This window comes from Rhinopithecus bieti, unplaced genomic scaffold (assembly GCF_001698545.2).
Source record: "Rhinopithecus bieti isolate Rb0 unplaced genomic scaffold, ASM169854v2 scaffold_55165, whole genome shotgun sequence".
Lineage (NCBI taxonomy): Eukaryota > Metazoa > Chordata > Mammalia > Primates > Cercopithecidae > Rhinopithecus > Rhinopithecus bieti.
In genome coordinates, this window is record NW_016821735.1 from 314,190 (window position 1) to 320,563 (window position 6,374).

Consider the following 6,374-nt stretch of genomic DNA (forward strand, 5'->3'; position numbering starts at 1 on the left):
AATATATATATATATATATATATTGTGGGCTGGGTGCGGTGGCTCATGCCTGTAATCCCAGCATTTTGGGAGGTGGAGGCAGGCAGATAACCATAGGTCAGGAGTTTGAGACCAGCCTGGCCAACGTGGCAAAACCCCGTCTCTGCTAAAAATACAAAAATTAGCTGAGAGTGGTGGTGCATGCCTGTAATCCCAGGCAGTCAGGAGGCTGAGGCAAGAGAATCCCTTTTGAACCCAGGAGGTGGAGGTTGCAGTGAACTGAGATTGCACCACTGCACTCCAGCCTGGACAACAGAGTGAGACTCCATCTCAAAAGAAAAAAAAAAAAAAAAAAAAGAGCCACAAACCAAATATATATATATTGGATGGCCAAATGGTTGAACATTGAACAGGAAATTGAGGAAGAATGAACAACCTCCCAGACACTTCCACAGTGTGCTTGCAAGGAGCCTAAAAGCTAGCTGCACAGAGCAGAGGCCCTTTCTGCCAGCAGAGGCCCTTCCTTCCTTATTTCTCTAGAAATAGAGAAGAGAAAGACAGTTGGGGGATGACAGGGATTATTATGGATATAGGACAAAAATGAACCAGGGCAAAGAAACCGAAAACCAACAAGCCCAAACCAGTGGACTCCTTGAGGTGATGTGGGCAGATGCAGAGTGTCCCTTTGTTGTTCTTTGGAGAGTAAGATAGGCTTCCACCACGGGCCCTCTTGTCAATAAATCTTTCTGGGTTAAGTGGTTAGTTAGACTAAATTGCTCCTCCACCAATCTGAGCTGACAGCAGTACAGAAACATCAAAACCATTGCTGTGTTGTCACCATAACCAAAGAGTGTTGTTAATGCATTTCTGTTACAGGAAAATTTTAACTTGCCTGCCTTTATTTTATTTTATTTTTTTTTTGATCATTTGAATTTAAGACACCAGTTCCCAGTAGGATTCTCTATGACAATTTTCAATGATGAGAAAAAGTATCAGGGGTTTCTGGTCTCTGAAGAATTGTGTTCTTTTTGGCCAATAAAATTAAAATGAAAGGGATTTCAATTGTATTAGTTTCTCATTTAAAGCCGAAGTTTCAAGTCATCTTCCATTACTAATGTATGGGATTTCTACACAAACCTATCGGGACCTGAGATATGCTAAGCCTTTACTAAATTTCATGGCTACAGGGATATTTCTTTTGGGGACTGGAGATGAGAAGAGGTAATGCCTAAAATCTCATTTGCTCCTTAATTCTTCCTTGATTGAACTGGTGTCCATTTGCTTAATCTGTTCACCGTGTGTTATAGAAATTTACAATTTACTTTGCAAGTGTTAGCTATACTCATGTATGTGCTATCTTTCCTTTCTTCAATTAAATTGTGAGCTCCTTTAAGGAATAAGTGATCAATTTCTTATATTTTTTCTTCTCCCTCAATGACCAAAGCCAGAGTATCTTACTTAAGACACTTAAAAGTGGAATATAAAAAGTAATTTCATGCACTCCATACTGCCTTATTTGCTAATTGCTATATGCATGCAAATATCATCTCACCAACTATGCCCTAAGCACCTCATTGGTGGAGTCTTGTTTTGCAGTAGCCATTATAACAGTTTGGGTCTTTTATTAGTGCATTGTAGGGACAGAGTAGCCTCTTGACAAATAGTTGTTTGTTAATAGTCAAGTTTGGAGGGCGGTAGATGAGACAAAGTAGAAAATGAGAGCTTTTGCGTTAAGCTATGACAACTAAAATCTATATTTGAAGTTTACAACCTAATTGTATGTTCTTTTTAGTACATACCACATCATTAAAACTTGATAAATAATGTTTCCTCAATACTATTACTTAACGAGGAGCAATAAAAATATGACGCTGGCAATAAAAGCTGTTCTATTGTTACTGCCTTACCTCCTGGTTGGTGAGCAAATGCTAGAAAGACAAAATGGAAAGTAGTTTAAATTTGAGAGATTTGGATCATTTTCTTGGCAAAGTCAAGAGACCATTTGCTTCTTTTAAGCAGTCTAAAAGGTGTTAAAGGATTAGAGGCAGAGGAAATAACAGCATTGCTGTGCTGTTAGATTCCTAGAAAATCAAATCGGGCTGGTAACAAGATTGAGCAACGCATCTCCTTAGAATTTTACTTCCCTTTACACCTACAACCTCCCTATTCTATTGTTAATAACCCATAGAAATAAACAGGGATACTAAAATATTTTTTGAAGGTAAATTCTACAATTGTTTCAAATTTGGTTGTTGATAAATATGATACGGATGAATATAAATAAGGAATAGCTTTTCAATATGAAAAGAGTCTCCTAAAATGACATAGGTTGTAAATTCGAGATGAATTTCTTATCAGTTTTAGTGCCTTGTGTGTTTCCTATTGTCAACTAAATGGTGTCACACAACACATCCATTACTAGGCTTATGAGATGGAGCAGAGTTCAACAGGCACATTTCAAGGCCAGGAGGGCTGATTAACTGAAGGTTCAGTAGGTAAGAAAAGCACTAGAAACCTAATGATTAGTGAAATTTAGAATTATCAAGAGGCTAGAAATCCTGTTAGAAAAAAAAAAACCCACAGGATTGATAGGATCTGAAAGTTGTCACAGCTTCAACAGTCAGTATTGCCAAAGAAAATAAAAGTGGGACACTTTTTAGAAGCAGTAAACTTAGATTTCACTCAGGAATAAGTATTGCAGTGCAGGAGAGACCTCAGCTTAACAGCTCAGTCAAACAAAAGGCAAGAGACTGTTTAAATGCTGGGGTGTACCCAAAGAAAGGCATTAAGGGAGAGGTTGGTCCATTAGTGTATCTGGGTTTGCTAACTAGTGTTCACCTAGAGGAGCAAACTTCTTATATCTTTTTGACAGAAATTAGTGGTGCAAGTTGGAGCAAGGTATCCACTGAAGTTAGGTCCTTACTGTCCTACAGGGACTGGGGGTGAGAAGTATTGTCTTGAATGTTTGTGTTTCAAGGAGATGGCTCTCACGTCCTTGAGGAGCCAGTTCTGGATGGTAAAAGATTTATTTCAGTGGGGGCAGAGAAAAGATTTATAATTGCAAGCTTTCTAAAATAAGTGCTCTAAGAGGGATTCAAGGGCCTATTGGTCTATCACCAGGTTTTGACTGGAACAAACAGTAAATTCTCCTGGCAGCATTGAGCTTTCTCAGAAAGTCATTTTAAGGGGGGTTAGTGCGAGAAAGACTGAAAAAGAAGTTATCCCAGAACTGTTCTCACCTTTGAGGCAGGCTGCGTCTCAGCCTAATATTTGTCCTCATGTTATTATCAGGGGAATGACTGTCAGGAAGAGTTGGTATAGAGGTTGTCAGACTTTAATCTCCCCCAACTTGTAGTAACTTACCAGAAGATGCCACAAAGTTTAGTGGTGATGGAGACCCCTCTAGCTAGAAGAAACTTTGGTATTTATTTTTATTAGATTTGTGATGTGTTCTAGCATTGTGAAATGAGGCAAAAAGAAATCCTGAAGCTGGTTCACAAAAGTAAGTTGGTGTAAAATCCTATGTGGTCCAGGTTTATCTCAACAATACAAGGATCCTAATACCCTTCTCCTTTAGCTAATCTCCTCCCACCACCATAGCAACCATATTTCATAATATGTGATTCCAACTCATAGAATGCCTCATCACTGCCCTTTGTACATGAAGATTAGGAAAGATGGAAGAGACTGTTCTTGGGAATAGCACACAGCAATGGGCCTGGGTGGTGTGTGCCCCACTATTTGCCAAGCTTATTATTTTTTTCTCTCCTTTGGCCTTACTCAACTAGAAATCCTCTGTATCTATTAGAAGTCACTACATAAATAGCCCCAGTCTTCTTTCTTTTATCTCTGGCAGTGAACAATAGAAGTCATTTAAGAATATGAAAAAATAAGTGCAGTGTGAGGTGTATCGTAGCCATTGCTGTTAAAATTACACATTCACTTTTCTTTTCTATTCACTTTTCTATAATGAATGAAATTCTGGTGATAAATAATGGTGCCCCCTGAAAAAATTAGGTTTGCAATGAGGACAATTTCTGCCTTTTATACAAACTGCCTAATATCATGCTTCAAGACAGTTATTTACCATAGTTATAACCAAATGTATTCTCTTGAAATGGCTTGTTTTTCCTACAATGTGAAATATTCAATTTTTTGAAGATAATTTTGTTTGAACCAGCAGCTGTGCTTTTAGGAACATAACCTGAAGAAGTGGTTGACTAGACTCACAAAGATGTAGATGTAGATGTAGGTTAAAGTGAGTTCATCACAGGCAATCAAAGATGTAGTTTAAAAATGCAGAATTGTTTATAGTAGTAAAAATTGTGAACAGTCCCAGATATTGAACTTTGGAGGACTCATGAGGTTACCTAAGGTAAACGCATATAGTAGATACAGTGTAACCTTTAAATTGATGATAGCTGTATAATAGTTTTGAAATGGAAAGATTTTATGATAATTTTTAGTGAAAGAAGTAGCTTTCAAGTAATGTAAACACTGACATTTAGTTATTAAATGATACATATACATGTTTGTATATATTTATACATACATACATAAACACACACACATACACACACACGCACACTTATATATGTTTGGCTAAACAAAAGCCTAAAAGAATGATTTGTAATTTTGTGTCTGCTTTTGCTAATTTTTTTTTTTTGGGGGTCTCACTCTGTCACTCAGGCTGGAGTGCAGTGGCACAATCTCAGCTCACTGCAACCTCCGCCTCCCAGGTTCAAGCGATTCTCCTGCCTCAGCCTCCCAAGTAGGTGGGATTATAGGCATGAACCACCACACCTGGCTAATTTTTTGTATTTTCAGTAGAGATGGTGTTTCGCCATGTTAGACAGTCTGGTCCCAAACTCCTTACCTTCTGATCTGCCTGCCTCGGCATCCCAAAGTGCTGGGATTATAGGCATGAGCCATTGCGCCCAGCTGCTTTTGCTATTTTATAATTATTTTCCTAATAAAATCCTATACTAATGGTGTAACAACCAAAATAAAAAAGAATGAGGAACGTAAAATTACACTTTGCTTTTCTTATTCATTATGTCAACAAAACCTTAGACAACCACACTGTTCCTTCTTTTTCCTGGCCAAGTAAACCCTATTCATATTCATGATAACTGGAGAAAATGTGCCTAGTGCTGGGAACAAGGATTTGTTGGTGTAAACCTACCGTGGTATCTTTCTCAGGGGACTGAGTAAAGACAGGGCTCTATGCAACACAGGAAGAATTCTTAAGGAGCACCTCAAATTCTAAAATTCAGATCCCTGAAAGAGAGAGGGAAAATCAATACTGCCCTCTGACTTAGAGTGAGAATGTGCCCTGCTGTGAAGGGAGGAAGGTTAGCCTAAGGTGGGAAAAACTAAAGGTAAGTACTATACATATGTCTGGGATGCAATTTTGACCTTGGTGGAAAAACATACCCATTACTGAGTAGCTTTGTCCTCCACTTACAAGGCATTGGATAGATGTTCAACAGGGGGAGCTGTACCTATGAAATTTTTGAAAGTCATGGTAGGGGCTATATTCCAGAAGAGATGCAAACCCTAAGAGACTGGTCATCTGCATTCTGAGGCTTGACAGTGAACTGAAAGAGTGGTCACTCTTTGGGGAACCTGGAGGGCTTGCCATGCATGGCACATGCATGGCTTCTGTGTATCAGCTTTTTTTTTTTCTTGAAGCAATCTGGTCAGCTTGAAGAATCTGAATATCATAGAGGGAGCAAGCCTTCCATAAAGCATTAAAGCTTGTGACCTGAATTCCCGATGTGTGCACTGGTTGGTTTATCCGGAAGAAGTGAACGTAAATAAGATCATCCACACAGCACAATTTACACACAAGCATGTTTACTTATTTTTCTGTTTTCTCTGTTGCACTCTCAGATTTTTAAAAAACACTTACCCTGACATCCTCCAGGCCTCACCTTTCCTGGCACAGAGGTGTTTATAATAAATAGTAATGGAATGAAAGAGTGAGGGTGCTATATAACATTTACTGATATCCTACTTTTATAAATCAGGCCTCATATTACGGCGCAGGGCAGCATGATTTATACCCAGTTGTTATTGCCATTTGTATTCAAAAGTAACAAGCTTTGTCATTTTGCAAAAATGCTTTCTCAGTCTTGGGATTTTTATTTATTTAGACTTTTTTTTTTCTCTCTCTCCCTCTCTCTGTCTCTGTTTTTCTCTTTTCTCCCAGGTCTTATGTATTAGAATCACCTGGGATGATTGTTAAAAATGCAGAATTCGGCCGGGCGCGGTGGCTCAAGCCTGTAATCCTGGCACTTTGGGAGACCGAGACGGGCGGATCACGAGGTCGGGAGATCGAGACCATCCTGGCTAACATGGTGAAACCCCGTCTCTACTAAAAAATACAAAAA